This window comes from Lithobates pipiens, unplaced genomic scaffold (genome assembly GCF_037356315.1).
Source record: "Lithobates pipiens isolate NorthernLeopardFrog02 unplaced genomic scaffold, aLitPip1_a1.2 Scaffold_8, whole genome shotgun sequence".
NCBI classification, from domain to species: Eukaryota; Metazoa; Chordata; class Amphibia; order Anura; family Ranidae; genus Lithobates; species Lithobates pipiens.
In genome coordinates this window covers 141098177-141122783 of record NW_027507903.1, presented here as the reverse complement: position 1 = coordinate 141122783, position 24607 = coordinate 141098177, and the positions used below count along the sequence as shown (strand labels likewise).

At 42.4% G+C, this 24607-nt stretch overlaps 1 protein-coding gene across 1 annotated transcript in view; it reads left to right on the top strand.

Moving 5' to 3' along the window:
• PODXL (podocalyxin like) overlaps positions 1-24607 on the top strand; it is a 136291-nt gene that overhangs the window by 1215 nt on the left and 110469 nt on the right. The window lies entirely within an intron of this gene.

Sequence of the window (24607 nt, the reverse complement as noted above, 5' to 3'; positions counted from 1 at the left end):
CACAGCAGCTAGAGAACAGTTTGGGATATTAAGATATAACTTTCTGTAGCATCTTGTGCCTGTAGGTTGTTGTTGTATCTTCTGCCTACTGAGATATGTGTTCCTGAAATGCTTGGGAATCATCTGCAGCACTCTGATGATGGTTGCTGTGATGGAATGTGCTGAAATCTCAAGTTCCACAACAGCTGGAAAACATTGTGCAGTATTCATATACAACTTTCTGTAGTATATTCTGTCTGTGTACTGGGACATATAGTTCTACTAAAGCTAGAAAACCACAAATGGTTCTTTTTTACAGGTTGCTATGTCATCTTTTGCTTGTTGGGACCTGTGTTCTTGTTCAGAACATTCTGCAGCAATCGATTAATGGTTGGTGTGGTTTGCTGGGATCTCAGATCCACAGCAGCTAGAGAACCATTTGGGATACTCAGATATAACTTTTTGTAGCATCTTCTGCCTGTAGGTTGTTGTTGTATCTTCTGCCTACTGAGGTATTTGTTCCTGAAATGCTTGAGAATCATCTGCAGCACTCTGATAATGGTTGCTTTGGTGGAATCTGCTGAAATCTCAAGTTCCACATCAGCTGGAAAACAACCTGCAGTAGCAGATACGACTTTCTGTACTATATTCTGTCTACTGGGACATATAGTTTTACTAAAGCTAGAAAACCACAAGTGGTTCTTTTTTACAGGTTGCTATGTCTTCTTTTGCTTGTTGGGACCTGTGCTTTCACAGGCTTTCGGATGCATGCAGCTGTAGTATATTCTGCCTTCTGGGACCTGTAGTTCCACAAATCCCAGAGAACAATCTGCATGCCTTTGAATATGGTTGCTGTGGTGGGATCTGCTGAAATATCAATTTCCACAATAGCTAGAGAACCACCTGTAGTATGCATATATAAGTTTCTGTATTATCTTCGGCATACTGAGTCATATAGTTCCACAAAAGCTAGAAAATCTGATGTGGTTTTAATTTACAGGCTCCTATATCATCTTTTGCTTGTTGAGACCTGCAGTTTTACAAATTAGAGAATCACTTGTAGTACTCTGAGACAGGTTGCTGTAGTATGTTCTGCCTACTGGCATCTGCAGTTCCACAAAAGCTGGAGAGCCATCTGCAGCACTCTGATAATGGTTGGTGTAGCATAGTCTGCTGGGATCTAAAGATCTACAACAGCTAGAAAAACACTTTCAGTACTCTCATACAAGCTGCCTATTGAGATCTATGCTCTCAAATGCTGGCGAACCATCTGCAGCATTCTGATAATGGTTGCTGTTGCTGTGGTGTGACCTGCTGAAATCTCAATTCCCACAATAACTATTGAACCACCCATGCTACTCAGATATAAGTTTTATGTAGTATCTTCTGCCTACTGGGACCACAAATGTTTGAAAACCACCTGTGGTTTTAATTTATCGTGGTTCTGCTTGTTAGGACCTGTAGTTTCACAAGCTAAAGAACTACTTATGGTACTCTGAGACAGGTGAATGTAGTATCTTTCTGCTTATTGGGATCAGTAGTTCCAAAACTTTTTGGGGAACCATTTGAAGTACTCTGATAAAGGTTGCTGAGGTGTGGTCTGCTTGGATCTGAAATTTCACAACAGCTAGAAAACCACCCATGGTACTCTGATACAAGCTACGGTAGTTTCTTTTTCCTACTGGGACCAATAGTGTCACAAAAGCTAGCAAACTATCTGTGTCTCTAATTTACAGGTTACTATACCATCTTCTACTTGTTGAGCCTTGTAATTTCACAAGCTTTAGAACCACTTGTGGTACTTTGCATCTGGATTCACACCTATGCAGTTTTAGTGCATTTTGCAGATTTGCACTACAGAACGTGTTCCATAGGAAACCATGTTAAATGGACTGTAGTGCAAATCTGCAAAATGCAAAAAGCACTAAAACTGCATAGGTGTGAATCCAGCCTGAGACAGCTTGCTGTAGTATCTGTCTACTGGAACCTGTAATTCATAATTGCTGGTGAACCATTTGCAACATTGTGATAATGATTTGTGTGGCGTGGTCTGCTGAAATCACAAATTTCACTACAACTATATAACCATCTGTGGTACTCTGGTACTATACAAGCCGTTGTACCTTCTGCCTACTGGGACCTGTAGGTCGACTAATGCTGAAAATCATCTGCAGCACTTTGATAACAGTTGCTGTGGTGAGGTCTGCTGGGATTGAAAACTTCCACAACAGCTAGAAAACCACCTAGGATACTCTGATACAGGATGCTGTAGTAGCTTCTGTCTTTTGGGACCTATAATTCCATAAGGCTCCGTTCACACTTGTGCGACTCCAAGTGCAACTTTGATGTGGCTTCACACTCTCTGGCACTCAAGTCATATAAAAGTCACATCAAAGTAGTGCAAGAACCTTTCAAATACACTGTGACATTTAAGTTGTATAGATTTGAATCATTAGAATGGATGAGCTGGGACTTGTCATGTGCCTGTATGTGTTCAAAGTTGCATTACATGTTGCACAAGTGGCAATGGATAAAGCTAGAAAACCATCTCTATTTTACAGGTTGCTATACTAATTTCACAAGCTAGGGGACCACTTGATACAGAATGCTTTAATATCTTCTGCCTTCTGGGACCTATAGTATAGTTTCAGGTTGTGGTATATTCTGTCACATTTGTATTTCCACAAATGCTTGAAAATCTTCTACGCACCCTGGTATTGGTTGATGTGGTGTTATCTGCTGAGACACCTAAACTGGCTGCGGATTGCACAGCAATGCTGTGCATCCTGTTCTCCGTTTGGGACGAATCAGGGCAGAATCTTTGCCTGAATTTGGCCCTGAAACAGAGGCAAAGATGCACAGCGTTTCTGTGCAGTGCACTCCGCAGCTGCCCCGGAGACATGTGAACCGGCTCCATAGAGAACCGGTCATATTCTCCTGCTATGCGAATTGGATGCAGAGAAACCCTCATACACACGATCAGATTTTCCGATGGGAATTGTGTGATGACAGACTGTTGGCGGAAAATCCGACCGTTTGTTCACTCCAATCGGAAAATTGTCGGATTTTCCACAAATGTTGGATGGCAGGCTTATAAACTTTCCGCGGACAAATATCTGTTGTCGGATTTTCCGATTGTGTGTACACAAGTCCATCAGACAAAAGTACAAACACGCATGCTCGGAAGCAAGGATGAGCCAGAAGTGGTCGGTCTTGTAAACTCGCATTTGTAATGAAGAATTAACATTCATGATGCGGCAAATTATGAAATCTCGAAATGCAGCACACATTCTCTTCTTTAACCACTTGAGACCCGCGCTATAGCCGAATGACGGCTACAGCGTGGATCTCCTTTTCCGGGACGACGTCAATAGACGTAGTCCCGTGCACGAGTGGCCTGCGCGCCCCCTGAGGGGCGCGTGTGGTGCGCTCTGTGATCGGCGAGTCTGTGAGACTCGCCTGATCACCGATCCGTGCAAGGGGTCGATCCCGACCCCTTATCACGTGATCAGCTGTCAGCCAATGATAGCTGATCATGTGATATAACGGAGCCGGTAATCGGCTATTATTCCTCCTCGCGCTGACAGCGCGAGGAGAAAAAAAAAAAGCCGATCACCGGCAGCCGTGATCAGGACATCAGTCCCGATCACGGCCAGCCCTGCTAGTGCCCACCTGCCCCCTGCCAGTGCCCACCTGCACCCTGCCAGTGCCACATTAATAAAAAGTAAGTGCCCCCCTTCAGTGCCACCCAGCAGTGCCCACAGTGCCACCCAGCAGTGCCCACAGTGACACCCAGCAGTGCCCACAGTGCCACCCAGCAGTGCCCACAGTGCCACCCAGCAGTGCCCACAATCTGCCTCAACAAAGGTGCTGCACCCCAGTGCCACATATCCGTGCCCATCAGTGTCATCTACCAGTGCCCAGCAGTGCCGCCCATCAGTAAGCAAGTGGTTAATGGGATAATAATGTAGCTGCTTTGCTGATGATACTGATGGATTTATTGCAAACAATTTTGCAAACAATTTTTCAAAGACTTTTTTTTCTAGTAATTTCAAGAATAATATTATAATATAATATTATTATTATGCATGTTATTTTTTTTTAACACGCACCAAACTTTTACTAACACAAAATTAGCAGAAGGAGCCCAAAGGGTGGCATTAAAGAGCTGAAAAACCACATAGTATGTCACTACGTTCGTGTTTGTTGGCCGACAATTCCTTGACGTTTGTATAAAAGACAAGTTCATGGCCAATGCCCTACAGATAAAAGTCCAAGGTTTTGCCTGTGGAAAATCTGATCATGTGTACGAGGCTTAAGACTGACTCAAGCTGTTGTAGTATCTTCTGCTTACTGGGATCTGTAGGTCCATAAACACTGGAGAACAACCTGATACAGACAGGTGTGGTGTGTTCTACCTGCTAGGATCTGCAGTTTCACAAGCCAAGACTTGTCTGTCCAGGGATCATGCAATTTTGGCACCCCAGCCAATTTTTGGATCGGCTTTCGAGTGCTGCCACCACCATTCATGGTAAGGGAAATCGGCAGTGAAGCCTTTTGTCTTCACAGTGGGTTCCCTACTGGGCATGCACAAAGTGCTCTGTGCTTTCTAACTGGCCCAGCAGCAGAGGAAGAGGAGAGAGCTGAACTTCCGGGGGTACAAGTCCCCCCCCCCGAAAGGTGCCACCGGAGTGAGGGAGGAAGCATATAAGCGGATGTTCCACGTTTGGGTGGAACTCCGCTTTAAGTGGTGGTCAATCAGATTCAGATAGTTGGATTATTGTTTCATTGAATATATAACTGAACGGTGGCTGATCGGGCGTGTTCACCAATTGTAGTTATCAGGGGTTCTTGTCTGAGGAGAAATACATGGCTACTATTGCTGAACCCAGTAAAAAATACTAGATGCCTGGCTATTATTGCTGACCCACAGGCATCACTACTTTCTACTATATATATATATATATATATATATACACACACACACTGACAGTCAGTAGGGCAGTGGACAGTGTCAGTCTTTTTTTATTTTTATTATTTTATTTTTTACTATTTTTAAATTATTGATTTATTTATTTTAGATTTTTTTTAGCAGCTCAGTTAGGGGGCTTTGGTAAAATATCAGAGGTCCAAACGGGGTATTTGCGCCACATTGGGTGATTAGGGTGTGCCCAGGCACATCATGTGCGCATTCCTATGCTTAGCACAGGTTTCCCAAGTGTATAAAATACCTTTACAATCTTTTAGGATGCTTAACCCTTACAGCTACCTACACATTCTCTGAGTCCTTCAATGTGTATAAACAGCACTAATAGTTCATCCACAAAATACCAGCACTTGTCATTAGATCCATTCCTTTGGACCTGGAAAGCACCCTGCATGCCAGGCACAGTCAAGCTCTTACCCTTCCCTATACTGAGCCTCATCCTCTGCAATTCAACTGACAAGTGTCAGAGACATTACTAAACACAAATATTCGGGCATTTGAAAGTTGACTGGTTAGAGAGGAGTTTAGCACAGGGTCCTGTATAAAGCCTGTTCCTTAGATCCAGGGTCCTCTTCAGGGTACAAAATTTGGACATCCCAAGGTGCCTGCACACTATCTGTAATGGTAATTAATAGATTTTGATGGCCCTATATTCTTAGCACTCATTTTGGGTATCAGTGTACTTCAAACGCTTGCCAATCAAACATTTATTATTATTATTATTGTACAGGATTTATATAGTGCAAACAGTTTGGGCAGCGCTTTACAAGGATATATCACTGCAGGCTCTATTTTAGCTGGATTTAGCATTAAAGTTGAACTCTAGGCAGATATAAAACATATACATTATTGCAGCTCTGTAACCATTAGCACATTATTAAATATATATTTTTAAATGCAAGCATTGCAAATACAGGCAGTCCTTGGGTAACAAATAAGAAAGGTTCTGTAGGTTTGTATATAGCGATGGTAAGGGTTAACTGGCATAACTGCAACATGCAGTGATGTGGGCTTGCTGACAGGTCCACCAGACAGTAGGTGGCAGCATGCAGTGAGCAGCAAGATGGCCTCCTGGTGGTTTCAGGGACAAATGTGATGTCACCCTGCCTCCGTTCTTAAATATGAGTGATATGTAAGTCAGATGTTTGTAACTTGGGGACTGCCTATACCTGAATTGGACCTGGTATCAGCCTATAGAACAGAGCTGGAGTGTGAGAAGGAGCAATGGTACAAGAAGCCAATCAGATCATGTACTGACAAGATGTATGCTGATAGAAGAAGAAAGCAGAGTGAGTTCATCAATGTATTGCTTCTCACTGTCCAGCCACATATTAGGGGCGGGTTCAGAAGAAATTGGTTGAATGATGCTTGTAAGCAGGCTGCCCATCTTCTTTACACGCAACCAACACTTGCAGCTGGGTCCCATCTACACACAGGGTTTAGAGCTGTTTACAGCATTCTCTACCCACATCCGACAACCCCTTTATTGCTAGGAGCACTTCTCACGCAGGGCCCTGCACATAATTGTGGCCTAGATTTGGGTTTGGGGAGTCCTACCAAGCATCAGAGGCTGTTGTACACTGGGGGGGGGGGGGGGCCTGAGTCATTTGACATACGTTCCATAAGTGGGTACATGCTCACCTCTAGGAGGATGAGTCCCTTTCCCCAAAACCACTCACTCCTGAGCCAACCAGGTTTGCTCCAGTAAATAGTACTTTAACTGTAAATATAAATTTTACATCGTTCTAAACTTCTTCTTGTAGAAGATCACACACAGGCTGATTGATGCGAAATAACTTCTTTACTTATTAAAAGAATAACTGAGCATTCCATTCCAGTGGTAGTAGTAGCATTCCAAATCATGGCATTAAAGCGGAGGTCCACCCTAAAGTGGACCTTCCACTCATTGGAATCCTCCCCCCCCCGGCGCCACAATTGGCACCTTTCAGGGGGGAGGGGGGTGCAGGTACCTGTACAGTACAGGTATCTGCACCCACTTCCGGCATAGCTATCTGCGGAAAGGGGCGTAGATCTACGCCCCTTTCCGAAAGTCCCCCGCTGCCTGCTGGGAAACACACAGATCCCAGAGGCAGCGGGACCATCCTTACTCACGCATGAGCAGTAGAGAACCGGGAAATGAAGCCGAAAGGCTCCACTTCCTGATTCCCATACCCAAGATGGCGGCGCGGCAGCACCCGAGAGACGATCGAGAGATCAGCTTCGGGTGCCGACATCGCGGGCGCGCTGGGCGGGTAGGTGTCCTTATTTTAAAAGTCAGCAGCTGCAGTATTTGTAGCTGCTGCCTTTTAAAAAAAAAAAGCGGCGGAACTCCAGGCGGACTCCCGCTTTAACTGTTCAGCCAGAACACTATCACATTTTGTAGATGGAGGCAGGAAGCATCTCAGTACTCACATAGCATTCTATAAGTCTTCCTCTCTAACTCCTATTCCTGAACCTAAGCCCTGCAGTTCTTGCTCAGCCTCTCCTCCAAAGGGTAGAGCACACACATCTCTCTCTCTCTCTCTCTCTCTCTCTCTCTCGCTCTTTTTCTCTCATTTCGACCATCTTCTGCTGGCTCAGGGACAATACGAACAGTGTATGGCTCTGCCAGGATTCCAAACAGATGCCAGCACTGTTTGGGTATTCTGATAGCTGGTGGCATCAACTGTTAAAATACAGTAACCCAGCAGGCAGAATTTGAGTGATTAGTGAGGATGGAGGAATTTGTTAGAATTGCTTTTGTTTGGCCTGCAGGTGGAACAAAAGATATCTACAAGTGTATGACCAGCTTAATGACTAATAGGATTTGCACAGAGCGGCCCCAAACCTAATATTCTGGGGTCACCCGCCAGTGCTCTTGGCTCCTTCTCTTCTCTGAGTGCCCTCATGGTAAGCTATACTATGCCTCTATGGGAGCACTCATGCGGGCGTGCTCCTGAGCCAAGCTGTGCGTGTCCATTGGCACACGAAGCCTGGAATGGCCACGCCACAATCTCTCCTCACTGTTTTTTTCTGATTACAGCAGGAGCCAATGACTCCCACTGCCTTCAGAGCTTCTAGTGAGACCAGGAAGAGGAGAAGATCCGCAGCAGACGGGCACAGCGCAGGATTCGAGAGTGGACTCAGGTAAGTGTCTAGGGGGAGTCTGGGGGTGCTGATATTGAAAGATTTTTTACCTTAAGACTCCTTTCACACCTATTCTGCCTGCAATTCCAAATCACGGCAAAATGTGACGTGTTTGTGATGCTATTACTTGCCCAATTGCGGTGCGTCCCCGATTTGGAATCACAGGCAGAATCGTAGCAATTCCACCTGCAATTCACCTAGGATTGAATGGAGGCTTATGCCACATACACATGGTCGGACTTTCTGGCGGGAAATGTTCAATGTGAGCTTGTTGTCGGAAAGTCCGACCGCGTGTATGCTCCATTGAACATTTTCTGTCGGAATTTCCAGCCACAAATGTTTGAGAGCAGGTTCTCAAATTTTCACTTTTTTGTCGGAAAGTCCGATCGTGTGTACACAAGTCCGTTGCACAAAAGTTCACGCATGCTCGGAATCAAGCAGAAAAAGCCGCACTGGCTATTGAACTTTCTTTTTCTCGGCTCGTCATACATCTTGTACATCACTGTGTTCTCTCGTTCGGAATTTTGGACCAACATTTGTGTGAACGTGTGTATGCAAGACAAGTTTGAGCCAACATCCTTTGGAAAAAAATCACGGTTTTGTTGTCGGAAAGTCCGATCATGTGTACACGGCTTTAGGCAGAGAATACATTAAGCTGAAAAAAAATATTTGCCCTTAGAACCACATCTAGCATTAGAGAAAAGTACTGCAAAAGAAATCTCTGGATTGACCTGAATATTGCAGCAAAAGTTGGTTTTGTCATTTTATCTTTGAACATGCATATTCATTTTATCTTGTTATTTTTGGCAGGAGATTTAAGTAAAATGTCAGAATGTACTGAAACAAACCATCACTATAGATATGGTGACTTATCAGCAAGGGAGAGGAGCTGAAAAAAATAAACCAGTGTCATAAGGCTCAGGGCTCATGGCCCAATATGTAGCCCAGCATAAAAACCAACAATGCTAGAGAGTGTTCTTTTATGCCCTGTACACACGGTTGGACTTTCTGACGGAAATGTGTTGTGTGTTGATCGGACTGTGTGTGTGGGCTCCATCTGACTTTTTCTATCTGAATTTCCGACACACGAAGTTTGAGAGCAGGATCTAAAAAATTTTCATAACAAAATCTGATTATTTAAATTCCGATCGTGTGTAGACAATTCCGATGGACAAAATGCCACGCATGCTCAGAATAAATTACGAGATGAAAGCTATTGGCTACTGCCCCGTCCCGTCCCGTCATACGTGTTGTACGTCACCGCGTTCAGAACGATCAGATTTTCCGAATACCTTGTGTGACCACGTGTATGCTAGATAAGTTTGGGCCAAAATCCATCGGAAAAAATACCATGGATTTTGTTGTCGGAATGTCCGACCATTACTCTTACTGCTGGGCTACTGCAACCGTAGCAGTATGGCAACCTATTTTTTTATATTTGCCCAGTAGCTTATATATGACTTCAATTGCTATTAAGGACTTGGTAGTTCTCATTTTTTACATAAATTGATTCCAAAAAAGCGTGCCAAAGTGGATTCATGAGCTGGATTTTTTTTCACAAAACCTACACAAAGACAGAGCTATGTAGAGACACTGTGACGATAATGTCATCCACACGATCAGTTTGATGAATGATTGCAATATTACCTGTGTCATTTTGTCTGGGTACAATGAACAATTTTGTCTGGGTACAATGTTAAAAGCTTGCATTTACACTTCTGTCCATTTATACTGGGAAGGTATTCCCACAAACTTTTGCAGTTCTCTTTTTTTTTTGGTTAGGGGAGTGGAGAAGACAATTACTGGTGCCTGCAGCACTCCCTCTTCCAATCGCCATAGACATTTAACCCACATACAGTACATGTGTATATTTGTTAGAAAGACAGACATATGTACTGTATGAGCCCCCACCTAGTGGGGCACCGGACGCATGGATTTTAATGTTTTTTTGTTCTTGTTTTTTTTAAGCACACGATTAGAACCCAAGGCTCTAATTGGCGTCAAAAAAGGCCCATCCACTTGTGTGACAATAGCAAATTAATATTTGCTATCATCTTCCTGATTCCCCTTCCAGCCAATCAGGAAGCCGATTGGCCAGGGAGTCTGTTCGGCCATTGCTTGGAGAAGCAATGGACCCAGAACGAGGAGCTGTAGCCCGGATCCATGTCTGCCTGATCTGCCTCCTTCCTAAGGTAAGGAGGCCTCTGATCGCCGCCGTATACCCGTCCGTCTCCGCCGCATTCCTGTCTGTATTCCGCATTCGCGGGGGGAGAGTTTGGCGTTGGTTTGCCAAAATATTGAGCTCCAGCCACCACTGCTTCAGCTCATTTGGCAATGTATATATATTTGCAGTGCTTTTTATTTATATGAAACATTCTAGATTTGCTGTTAGATAAGTGGTGCAATTGGAAAATATTCAGTGTTTAAGAATATTGGGTGTATTATGCACCTCTGAGTTTAAGAAATGCCATCAATGAGTTGGTTCTACTGTTTCCAAGGCAAGACCATGGAGGTTACACATAGTTATAGCTAACTATGCCACACAACGTGGGAAAAAGATACAAATGTTGGGTTGCCCTGTTTCCTGGAAAAATGTCTGTCCTTCCTATGTCTTTCCTATTAATAGCAGTGATATCAGTCACCATTTTTACTAACCAGGCCCATCAAATATCTGTCAGGTGGTAACCGTGTGTGATCCCTGTGTGATCTTTCCATTGGGGTTATTATCACAGCTTATCTCATGTCATCCCTCACAAATTCCTTCCACAGCTGTAACTTTGCTCAGTCTGGCTGTAATGTATGAATCATATAATGGTCATCTACCACTTCAGTTTTCCCACCTGCTGTGTGTGTACGTGTCTGAACTTCCCATGTGGGCCATGAAGCCGGTAGGGTAGGGATTTCCTTTCTATTGTCTTGACTGTGTTTATCAAATGACTACTCTACAGTAAACTGTACTATTGAGAGGTTAGTGTCACATTTTTTTTCTTAGAGTAGAACTAAAGACAAAACTTTTTTTTATGATTTGGATAGAATGATGGGGAGTTAAAGTGACACTAAAGTCTGCTTTAAAATGATCTATTCATAGTATAAAAAATAAAATATTTCAAGTATGTATTCTTAACGCAGAATACTACCTTCTATTGCTCTCAGACTCCTCCAAATTTCCAAACTCCGACCTGACTTCCTTTTAGAGGGTGGCTATCAGGGGTGGACTGACAACTCATAGGGCCCCCGGGTGATAGGAGATTATGGGGCCCCCAGGCAATAGGAGATTATGGGGCCCCCAGGCAATAGATTATGTGGCCACACAGCATACACACACACACACACAATGTTCAGTCCGCCCCTGGTGGCTATGTTTGTTCCTTGTAGTACACTGTGTGTGTGTGGGAATATAGCCACCCTCTCTTTTTCCTTCCTGAGATGGACTAGGGACTATGTGATTTGTAATGTGCATAGAGCAGTGCACAGGACTGCAACTAACATGTGCTGCTCATTCCAAACAAACTGAATTGAAAGGGAAAAGGAGAGGTTCAAGTGGTTTTAACACCAAGGCATTATTTACCTAATTTCATTCCCTACATTCAGGTAAAAAATTTCCTAATAGCAGTATTGCCGCCTCCCCTCCTAAATACTCACCTGAGTCCTCACTCAATCCAGTGTTGTACCTATCTTGTAGAGACTCTCTCCTCTCTCCCTGCATTCACAGGAGAGAGCGGTAGCAGTGGGAGCCATCGGCTCCTGCTGCTGCCAATCAAATCCTGTGAGCAGAGAGTGTGGGTGTGGCTAAGCCACAATGTGTGCGTCTATGCACACACACACCCCGGCTCAGGAGAGTGCCCAAACATTTGTCCCCATAGTAAGTGGCTTGCTATAGTGGCAGACACAGAAGTAGAGAAGCCAAAATTGCCAGCAGGGGACTCCAGAAAAGGAGGCTGTTGAGGGTTGCTCTGTGCAATTCCATTGCACAGAGCAGGTAAGTATAACATGTTTATTATTTTGGAAAAATAATTTAACCTTTACAACCACTTTCAGGAGCTCACCAGACTAACATAGAAATAAATAATTTGCTAAAAAAATGATTATACCACCATTAACTAGTGGCTGTATATGGATTTTTTATGTGAAGAATAAGGATACTGTTTAGTCTCACTTTGAGCTGTTCATACACTGAGCGAACTTCGGCTGGTTCCTAATGACCTGGATGAAATTTGCTTAGTGGATGGTCCATCAGCCCTCAACAGAAGATTTTGGGGGGGGGGGGGGTCGCCTACCTGGGAGTTTTTTTGTACAGGCACAGATGACCTATAGGTATGACATTTAAAAATGTAATGTACTGTAGATACTCCATAGCATGGACAGTTTTATTGTAAAAGTGAACCAACCCTTTGAGAAACAATGAATATGACTGCTAGCACCAAGTGTGATAAACAACAAAACAGATCATTTTACTTTATTATAAGGTGCACATATTCTGATTCTGACACTAATGACACCTTGATTGACCCAGAGTGATTTATTAAGTGTAATCTCTCATTACAATGTTGAAATACGTTCTTGCAATAGAGCAATCTGCAGTGGGAGTGCCCCAAGTTCCAGATCTGCCCATCCTGTCTGGAGCTTGGGTTTTAAGATTGTCAGGATGCATGTGCTTAGTAAGTCGGATATCACCCCATAACATGAAAAAAGGATATGAGCAGATAGAACTATATTTGGAGATTATTGTTATGGCTAGTGCTAGTTTTCAATGCAAAAGTTTTTTTTTTTTTTTTTTTTTAAACAATAAAAGCTACCTTATGTATTAATCTATAACATAGCTTCAAAGTTCCTAATGTATTTTACATTGGAAAGTATTATATGCCCTGCTGGATAAACAGTGGCCAATCTTTGGTCTTATATACCTTTATCAAAATGTCACTTCTGAGATATAAATAATTGTAATCACATTAGATGGACCAGAATTCACAATATATTAGGGCTTATTTAACAAAATGATTGGAATAACAATTGTATGTGAATTGTATGTGTTACTCCATAGCTCCCAACTTTCCCTGATTTCCAGGGACTGTCCCTGATTTGGAGCAATGTCCCTCCATCCCTCATCCCTCCTCATTTGTCCCTCATTTTGGTCTGATCTATATAGATATATATAAAATTCACTTTTTATCTCTCAAAAAGTGTTTTCCAGTGCTAAGCCTTTCATGTGATTTCTAAATTGCTGCATTTGTAAATTCTAAAAGCCAATATAAGGGAATAGCAGTGGTAAAAAAGCACTTGTGGGTTGAACCAATCTTTTATTTTTTGTACAATTCTCCTTTAAGAGGGCGTGGCAAGGGTTTTGTCCTATGCCTGCATACTTTTGTTGATAGGTGTCCCTCAGTCCATCTCAAAAAGTTAGGAGGTATGGTTACTCCAGAGTAACCAGTTCAATCTTCTTTTTCATTTTAAACTTGTGCTGAAAAGTTGTATTCTGGGAATGCTTGTATTTAACACTGGAAAAAGAATAATGCCCGGTATCATTTAAAGATTTCAGTATTTCAGTACATTTCAGTATTTGGTTTGCTTGTATAATATAGTTGGTTATAAGTAATCGTATTGCAGTAAATAACACATTTGACAGAAGGGATTAGTTAGAAGTTTGTATAGAAATAATTTACTAAGTAAGTTGTAGACAGTACATAGGAGGGCGCTTAGTACTCTTGCAGTAACTTTCTATCCAATGCTGGATAAAGTTTTTAACAAGTAAATGTTGCTGTTGAAAACAAGTCCATTCTTGCCCACAAAATACTCTGTTGGGTGCACATCCAGCTCACCAGCAAGTCATATAAATCAAAAACATTCCAGGGTGATGGCACACCAAGCTCACAATGCAAATGTATTTATTCCATATAAACATAGGATATAACAAGCAGATTAGATCTCTTAGCGCATTTAAAGCATACCAGCGCATGATCGTGTTTATACCTGGATATCTGGGGACTTAGGAAAACTCTTTACATTCATTGACTGTGCAGACCACTAAAAATTAGAGCATGGGAACACATGTACTGTATAACAGTAGGGGCATATTTTCTAACACTTCTAATCCTGTTCGCAGGGAAAATTCTAATTATATAAATTATTATTATAATTAATTATTACTATATTAATTATATAAAAATATTTGTTATGAGACAGTCACACATCAGCAAAGAGGAAGGGGTTGTTATGGGATAGTCACGCAGCGGAAGGGGCCAAAAACTTTTTCCAGCAGTAACATAGTGTTTAAACTAAATTTAAACCCAATCCCTAAATTCATATTTATTCATGCAAGCTATCACATGTTAATATAATTTTAAAATCTGCAGATTTTATGAGTAATCATATACCTACTAATAAAAAATTTATTAATAGTAATAAATAACAAAATCCCTTTTGGTTCTCCGATGAAAGTCTTTGTTCAGACACTTCCTGTTAAGAAGTGGCAAAGTTTTGTCCCTTTTTTCCAGTTGTACCCATTGGTAACGACGCTCTGTGTCTCTTTCCAAGTTGTGTTCCTGAGTGACAATGCTCTGTCCCTCTCTCCCAATTGTGCTCATGGATGACAATGCTCTGTGCCTTTTTCCCAGTTGTGCTCATGGGTGACAATGCTGTGCCCTGCTTTCCCAGTTGTGCTCATGGGTGACAACGCTGTGCCCTGCTTTCCCAGTTGTGCTCCTTGGTAACATTCTGTCCCTTTTTCCCAGCTGTCCTCCTGTCTTGACAACCATTGTTAAATTGTTTTTTGATGGAGTCTACTAATGCCCCCTAGCCCTTGTACACACGGTCGGACATTCTGACAACAAAATCCGTCGGATTTTGTCCGAAACTTGTGTTGCATACACATGGTCGGACAAAGTTGTCGGAAAATCCGATCGTACGTAACGTGATGACGTTATTTCGTTACGACGGAACTACGTTCAGGCTAGTAGCCAATAGCTTTGGTCTAGGAATTTGATCTGAGAATGCGTGGCACTTTGTCCGATCAGAATTCTCTACATACAATCAGAAAAGTCCGATCGGATCATGTTGTCAGAAAGTTTTATAGCTCAGCTCTAAAACTTTGTCCATCGGAAATTTCCGATGGAGCCCACACACAGTCGGATTATCCGACAACACGATCCGATCGGACATTTTCTGTCGGAATGTCCGACCGTGTGTACAAGGGCTTAGACTAAATGAACAGAGTAGCGCTTGCAGTTTCGGTAGAGCTTTTCCTTCAAGAGAGAATTTTTAGGTTTCCTGGAGTTGGACTTTAATAATCCTTACATGTAGAAGTTCTGAAGAAAAAAGTTCTGTGATGGATTATAGCTGTCAAATTGTTTTGCAGGTGTCATCTTGGATCAAGGGCCTATTCACACTAGAATGTGCACATTCCTTCGGTTTTGACAGCGTATTTATTATGGACTGCCAAACATAACGGAACATGGAAAAAGCAGTGCAAGTTCTACTTTTTCAGATTGCACCACACAAAAACCCCATGGTACTGCAGTTGGGGTGCCATTAACAATTAACAGCACCTAGGTGCCACATAGGTTTCCACACCACATATGTGAAACGCACAAAACGCGCCTTTCTGACACCATGTTCCAGTGTGAACCGGTCCTTTAAAAGGACATCAGGGACAAGTATTTTATCTACAAGACACTTCCAATACAGAAGACCCATTTTTATTTGTCATCTGAAACTGTAATTAACATAATGAAAAAAAATACCAAACTGGTTTATTATGTAGACAGAAGCTATGACATTTGTATAAAGCATTTTATTTGATGTTTTGTTATTCTAGCGGTTGCATTTTTATCTTTGTCATTCATCGTTAAGCACTTCCAGAGCCTGGAATATTAGTTTACTGGGTCCTTTCTAATTCTACGTTTTTGTGTAGAAGTCTAGTGCTTCCATTCAAGAGCCCCATTGTGTATTTTCTTCAAATATTTCTTTTACAGCATCCACAAGCATCATGCATGTGTTCTCCATACATCTTCAACAAAGAGACAATAACCCTTTTTAGAGGACAGACAAGCAACTTGGAGTAAAACAAAGAGTGGCTGTACTTTACATCATTCTCAAAGCGGGCAACAAACTTTTACTGCTCACAGAGAGCGAATGGAAAAAGTCTAGAAAGTGTAATGTAAACAGAGAAAGCAGAACAGGGAAGTTTGACTAGAGTGACACATTCGGGTTTTATGGTGGGAGAGTGCAACTTAGGCGGTACAGTCTGCCACCTGCAACACGTTTACGTCATACACATCAATAAAAGACAATTTTACTGATAGATTTAAATGTGCTACAGTGCATTCTGATCGTGCTTCAAAAATAGTGAGACTTGTTGGACCTGGGCTTTGTAAGTGATTTCCATTGATACGTAACAATATTTCTGTGCAGCGGAAAACACTTCAAAGTAAACCTGTCACAAACATCAGCAAACTAAATTTAGAATATGATAAAAATAAATATTAATTTGAGCTTTAATAAAATATGATTAGTAAATGTAGATCCAGATATCTGATGTTTTACACAGATCTCATCTTTCAAATGTAAAAATCAGATCCACAGTAGGTAGTGTTGTCAGCGTCAATCAGATACTAATTTCAGAAAGGGAATGAGTTCCATTTTAACATCCCCCCCCCCCCCCCAACTGAATTTTTGACGTTTTTGTTTTATCTATTTTTTTTTGGAGTGGAGTGGAGTGGAGCCCATCAACCAACCCCCACCACGACCAGCCCTTGAGTGGAGTGGAGCCCATCAACCAACCCCCACCACCACCAGCCCTTGCTTGTCTGGCTGAGACCAGAATGATTTATCTCTGGTCCTCAAGACTCCTGGGATATTGACCTCACATCCTCAGGAGGCTGCAGGCAGAGGGAAGGCCAGCAGGTGGGCCTGGAGCATCATCAGTAGCTGGCTGCCTGGGCACCCAGATAAGGTAATCTCCTGAAGAGCGCCAAAATGGCAGCACAGAACCCAATGTTTCTCACTCAAACAGTGAATCGGCATGGGGCAGTGCTAGATTTGCTGTTCAGGTAAATACAGGGTTGGAAGAAAGCCCAGGAATATAAGCAAGAGGGAAAAATCATGGGATGGGCTAAGTACCACTTTACGCTAGCCATAGAAAGTGATATTTTAATCCAAACGCTCATACAGAAATATTGAAAGCTAGTTAATTAATTTGATAGACCTTAGAAGATAACTTATTTTTTTCAAGAAACTAGTCAATGCAATCAAGGGTCAGCTTTGTAAAATGTTTATTAGTCGTATTGCCATACCTATAGGCTATCTGGTGAATAGCCTGGCTGAAAAACTCCCAGGTAGTAACCCCCACATAATGCCTTGTTGCTAGAACATGAAAACCTTTGAACGTTCACTCTTATCATTATAGAAGCCAAAAACAATGATTTTTACATCCTAGTAAAGCTGCACAGTTTTCCATCCTGCTCCTGCAAATTTTCTTATCACTACGGTTGAAAACAAATGTCAGTTTGACCCCACTAACCATTTGTGGTCAAAAGAAAATTTCAAAAATTAAAACTTTCTAACAGAATTCAACTGATGTTTGCCCTGATTAATATTTATGCCCTGTACACACAGTCAGACTTTCCGACACATAAAGTTTGAGATCTGGATCTAAAATTTTCCGACAACGAAATCCGATTGCTTAAATTCCGATTGTGTGTATACAATTCCCAACGCACAAAGTGCCACACATGCTCAGAATACATTACGAGACGAAAGCTATTGGCTACTGGCCTCTTTATAGTCCCGTTGTACATGTTGTACGTCACCTCTTTCTGAATGATCGGATTTTCCGACAACTTTGTGCGACCGTGTGTATGCAAGACAAGTTTGGGACAAAATCCGTTGGAAAAAATCTGACAGGTTTTTCCATCGGAATGACCGACCGTGTGTAGAGGGCATTCGTCTTAAAAGGACTGTCTGATAAAAATAGAGGTTACAGCTCAACTTGAGTTCTGGATGCCCCGCCATGCTCACCATCAAGACCCTTAGAACACTCACGTACCCGGGCACTAGTGGGAATCTGGACCGCACGTAGTGATTAGAAGAAAGTTTGGCAGCCATATAAATAACTACTGCAAATACCCAACAAAGAAAAGGCCTTCTTCTATTTAGCACTGAACACAATATCAAGAGGACTCACTCTGGTCAGAGGTAAAAGTAGAATTCCTCCATAATTACAAACCTCTCACCAGAAGCAACACCAGCTGTTACCAATTGAAGGGGGTCTCCATGTATTTGAATATTTACACACACCTTTTAAAAGCCTAAAAGCTCCGATCACTATGCTAACGTCTCATCTATATACTTTTAAAGCATGTAAAGAGTCAGACAGAGCACAGCTTTAATGGACGAATTCTGATCCCACACTCTGGCACCATAGCAGCCATGTGAGCTGATAATTCTATCACTGGTTCTGGCCTGTGATTGGTTCTGTGATAAGGCTAATTGTGCTTGAGTCTGCTGTGAAATAATAATTAAAATGAATGTATGTTGATTTTCTACATTTTGTATATATTTCTTTTTAAAATTATGGTCAGGACTAAAACTTAACATATGTTTAGGCAGTAAACCATAAAATTTATATTTTAGATTTTAATTTGCAGAAAAGAAGGTGACACTTTTGGTACATTTGTAAATGTTTGCAGTTTCTCCTAAGGCCGCGTACACACGCGGGGACTGTTCGCTCAACTTTGTCCATCAAACAGTTTCAGCGGACAGTCCGCTCAAAATTAGCATGGACGGACTTGCCCACACACGACGAACGAACAGTCCGCTGAAACCGTGCGCGATGACGTGAACGGCACTTACGACGGGACGAAAAATACGACGTCCTATACACTGCAATGCAAACTTCGGCGTGTAAATCCTTTCTGAGCATGCGCGGAACTTAGTTTGATGAACAAGCCTACACACGAGGGGACTGTTCGCTGAAACAGAGTTTCAGCGGACAGTTTTTCGGAATTTCCAAAGTTGAGCAAACAGTCCCCGCGTGTGTACGCGGCCTTACTTTCTGTAACGACTGCTGTTCACAGAGCTCAGTAGCTCAAAGGTGAATATTCACACACAAGTGAATGAATCAGAGCAATGACTCATCCACACCCACCCCATCTATAAAGCTGGCCATAAATTATACAATTTTCTTGTTCAATTTCTTTTAGATCTACCTTCAACAATGTAGTGCATAGTTTGCATACAAAATGAAAGTGTTTAGGTTATGGTGAATCTAAAGGAAAATTGTACAAGAAAATTGTATAATGTATGGCCTGCCTAAGGCTCTGTTTGAGGTTTAATCAGAAATAGAATCTTTGAAAGGAAACAGGCTGTTCTCACTCTTTAGAAAACCCAGTAGTGCTCTGTAAATCCTTTTTCATTGGTGTACCCTGTATATATGATATATAAGTACCCATATATTCTAGAAACAAATCTGATTCAGACCTGCTTGATGAGTAATAAGTGACTTTTGATCAGCAACTAGAAAGAGAGGAAGTTATAACATGGGGTTTTGGAAGCAGACTGACCAAAACACATTTTCAAACAAGCCACAGGGGGCAGCATAAACAGACATTTGAGTCGTGGTTTTAACGCCCCCAGAAAGCCCACCTAAAGCCTACTATACAGCTGGGATGCTTTACATGTGGCCTCGACTTAGCACTGCCTGTCAATGTCACAATGTCATCTGTTCATGTCAAAGGGGCCACGCCACAATCTGCAAGCAAAATGCTTAGCTTGCAGCTGCAGCGCATCAGTCCCACTGCAATTTTCAGTTTGGCAACAAACAAAAGCAAACAAAAAAATAGACATTCAGGAGACAGCAGGACACTCTGAAAAGTAAACCTCCATGAAATGCTTTTCAGAAAAGAAGCAAGCATGATCCTAGTCTTGAGGAGCTCTATGAAATCTATCTAAAGTGGTTTATATACGTTAAGGTGATTTCAATGGACCCAGTGGCATTGCTGGGGGGAGGCAGGGGGGTGCAGTCTGCGCCCAGGTGACACATGCTACAGGCGTGACACTATCCCGAGGGTGACATGGCCGTGCCTGCTATGTGTTCTCCTCCTCCTTTCTGTCTCACTCCTGTGCTGCTGCTCAAGCCTGTCACAATCTGCTCTTCAGTCTCCACATAGGCAGCGTGACTGCACACTGTTCTCCCCTCTCCAGCTGCCACTTGGGTGTTCCGTGTACCAGAGCCACTCAAGCTGGTGCGGTAAGGGGGGTCCTCTGTCTCCGGAGGTGAGGTATGGGGGGGGGGGCCTTGCTAATGAGGTTGTTTTTTGCTGCTTATCACAGCTATATTATATGTAGGGGGTGGTATGTTTTGGGGGGTTTTGTCCTGAGGGGGGTCTGTACTAATGGAGGGGGGTGATTTGTCTTGGGGGGGTCTGTACTAATGGAGGGTGGTGGTTTGTCCTGGGGGTCTGTACTATTAGAGGTGGGGTTGTCTTGAGGAGGTGTCTGTACTAATGGAAAGGGGGTGGTTTGTTCTGGGGGGTTTGTACTAATGGAGGGGGGTGGTTTGTCCTGAGGGGGTCTGTACTAATGGAGGGGGGTGGTTTGTCCTGAGGGGGTCTGTACTAATGGAGGGGGGTTTATCCTTGGGGTCTGTACTAATGGAGGGGGGTGGTTTGTCCTGGGGGGCAGACTAATGGAGGGGGTGGTTTGTCCTGGGGTCTGTATTAATGGAGGGGGTGGTTTGTCCTGGGGGGTGGTTTGTCATGAGGGGGGTCTATACTGATGGAGGGGGGTGGTTTGTCCTGAGTAAGGGTTGGCCTATACTGAGGGAGGGGGGTCTGTAGTCAGGGGGAGGTCTATACTGAGGAAGGGGGGTCTATACTGATGGAGGGGTGTCTATACAGATAGAGGAGGGTCAGTACTGAGGGGGGTCTATACTAGGGTTGTCTATACTGATGGAGGGGGGTCTATACTAATGGGGGGGTCTATACTGATGGAGGGGGGTCTATACTGATGGAGTGGGGACTGTACTGGGGGGTCTATACTGAGGGGGAGGTCTATACTGAGGGAGGTCTATACTGAGGGAGGGGGGTCTATACTAATGGAGGGGGTCTGTACTGAGGGGCGAATATAGTTGGAGGAGGGGGGGGTGACATCATGTTTTACCGCACCGGGTGACACCAACCCTAGTGACACCACTGAATAGACCTAATCTAAGCTATGCACATTATATAAAGAAAATTGCATGAAATTACTATTCAATAACATCAAAATACATAGTTAAATAAATTTAAATATCAGTGATCTACTGACAAAAAAAAGATTGAGTTCCTATGGGACCTTTAAAAAACGAAGCCCTTTATTCTGGATACTTCCCAGAAGCCTTTTGAACTACAACCGCTTGGAAATAGAGACTGGAAAAAGTAACTCATTTTATCTGGGAATAATGGTGGGAATAGTAATAAAAATAACATGCCTGTGCTATCACAAATAAGGCTGGTGCAGTGTCAGACATAGATATGTCCAGCGTGACAAATTAGATGTTTCTGAAAATAAAGAAAAAAAGCTGAAATGATGAGATAGTTGGGAAGTTGTGAACACAAAGTATTTGATTTGCAAAATAAAACCAGGGTTTTCCTGGTCCAGCCTGACACCAGTAAAGAATTCTGGCTGCCATTTTCAGTTTAAGAGGCGTTTTCTGTGGGAGATGGAGAGCCATAGCTTAATCCACTAGAATAAAGGTGGATTTTCTGAACCAATCACAGAGGTGATAGTCCAGTTGGTAAAATGTAGTGGTGCAAAGTCTGTGGACAACATGAAAGTAAAGTAACAACTGCAACCAATAATACCTTAGTTTCACACAGTTAGAGCATAAAAAACGGGGAATTGTGATTGGTGTCTAGGACTTGTTTACGGTAGCGGCAAACTTTGCTGTAAAGTGGTCCATGGTGGTTGCATTGCATGCAGTTGCTGGCCAATTGTGATGTAGCCCTGAGTGTTTCGCATTAACCAGCGGTACTAGCCGTCAAATACAACAGGGTATCATTTTTGCCACGGCATTTGTACAACCCCTCCAGCTGCTGTGTTGGATTGATGGGGGTAGTTGGGGGGGGGGGGGGGGATTAAAAACTCGGCTGCAGCTCAACTGACTATTCTGAAATAGTTTTTGCACTGATTTGTTGAGTTAATTCAGGAGAACACCCATGACATTTGTAATGAACCGTAAAGCTTGGTAAGGTAGAGTGATCCTTTTTTTTTTGCACGTGAACTCTTCATTCTTCAGGGGGTGGGGTGGATATGTCCTTTGCCATAGCTTGTGCCAAAAGGTTTTCCACTTTCCCATCTCAGAAAATTGGGAGGTATACTGTAAAGCAGGGATGTGCAGTCAGGGGAGGCAGGTGAGGCAGAGAAAAAATAAAAAATGACTGAGCTTCAAGGGTTATAGCTTGGCAGCCTGGGGTTACAGAGACCCCATTTGGGGGGTAGGTAGCTGAACTCCTACCCTATCACTGGTCAAAATGTGGGCCTTGTGCAGCCTGTCAGAAGCTACATACAGAGCAGCCAGTTTAAAAACAAGCTGGCACACTCTGTTTGCAGCAGATTGAGAGGATGAGCTCACAGGGCCTCTCACTTCTTTTCAGAGGCACTGAGCTCAATGGACAGCTTGGAGACTTAGACCAATGGTAAAGTACCATTGGAACAAGCTGTCCAATATAAATACTTCAGTGGAGGCTGTCCTCTCACTGCAGTGTCATAGAAGGAGGCATGTGTCTAAAAGACACATGCTCCCTTCCAGCCCAGCCTTCCTAACTACAAGGAAAAAACATGTTTATTGGTATAAGATTTACCCATAATCCCATGTTTTTCTCTCACAGTTAAGACTCCTTTCACACTGGGGCCGCAGCCACGCTTGCGGTAATGCGCCGCTCCTTTTAGCGTTGCTTTACGGCTGTTTAAGTGGCGCCTTTGTGCCGCTTTTCAGCCGCTAGCAAGGTGCTTTTAACCCCAAAAATTGGGTTAAAAGCTCCCATTTTGCAACGCTTCCGAAGCGCATTCATTGCAATGGGCAGGGCCGTCCCAAAGATACTGCTTGCAGGACTTTTCCAAACATCCCGCAAACGCACCGCTCAGGTGTGAAAGCACCCATTGCAGAGAATGGGAGGCAGTTTTCAGGCACTTTACGGGCACTATTTCTAGCTATAAAATGCTTGAAAACTGCCTCAGTATGAAGTAGTAGTAGTAGTATAAAGGAGTGTAAGAGGGAGGATCTGCTGCTGTTGAAAAGGTACTGTTTTGATCACGCTAAATAGCATATTATTGTCCTATATTTTATAAGATAATAATGTATTATTTATCTATTATTCTGTGAAATTACTGGTTTGAAGTTATAACTACAAACTTCAGTAATTTGTCCATTAAGCCACCTGCTTGACTACACCTTAAAAACAATATATAATAATTATTTGTCTATTACTTATGCTAATTAACCACTTGCCATCCAGGCCAATTCTGACACTTCTCTCCTACATGTAAAAATCATACTTTTTTGCTAGAAAATTACTCAGAACCCCCAAACATTATATATATATATATATATATATATATATATATATATATATATATATATATATATATATTGTTTTAGCAGACAGCCTAGCGAATAAAATGGTGGTCTTGCAACCTTTTATGTCACACGGTATTTTGGCAGCAATTGTTTAAACCCTTTTTTTTTTTTTAAAGAAAATGTTTCGTGAATAATAAAAATAAATAAATAAAGTTAATCCGATATTTTTTTTATAATGTGAAAGATGTTACGCTGAGTAAATAGATACCTAACATGTCCCTCTTTAAAATTGCACACACTTGTGGAATGGCGCCAAACTTTAGTAATCCGATCATTCGGAATGAGGTGACGTTGGTTAGCTTTGGTCTCGTAATTTTAATCTGAGCATGCGTGGCACTTTGTTCATCGGAATTCTCTACAAACGATCAGAAAAAGTCTGATCGGATTTTTTTGGACGGAAAAAAATTAGATCCTGCTCTCAAATTTGTTCAGTCAGAATTTCCGATGGAAAAAGTCCGATAGAGCCCACACACGATCGGATTTTCCCGACAATATAATCCGATCTGACCTTTTCCGTTGGAATTTCCGACCGTGTGTACAAGGCATAACTCTTCACTCTTAACCTTCCATCACACTTTGGTAACTTAGGCCATCTGTGCCGGGATTCCTATTTTCTCATGTCACGGTGTCTCTTTTTTTTCTACTGATGCAAAGTGGCTGTTATATAGCTCCCAACTGTTCCTGATTTGGAGGGACTGTCCCTGATTTGGAACAAAGTCCCTCTTTCCTTCTCATTTACCCCTCATTTAGATTATAAAATGCACTATTTATCTTTCAAAATGTGTTTCTCAGTGCTAAACCTTTCATTCAATTTCTAAATTGCTACATTTCTAAATGTCAAAATCCAGTATAAAGGAATAGTACTTGTGGGTTTATCTAATCTTTTGTTTGCATAATTCTTCTTT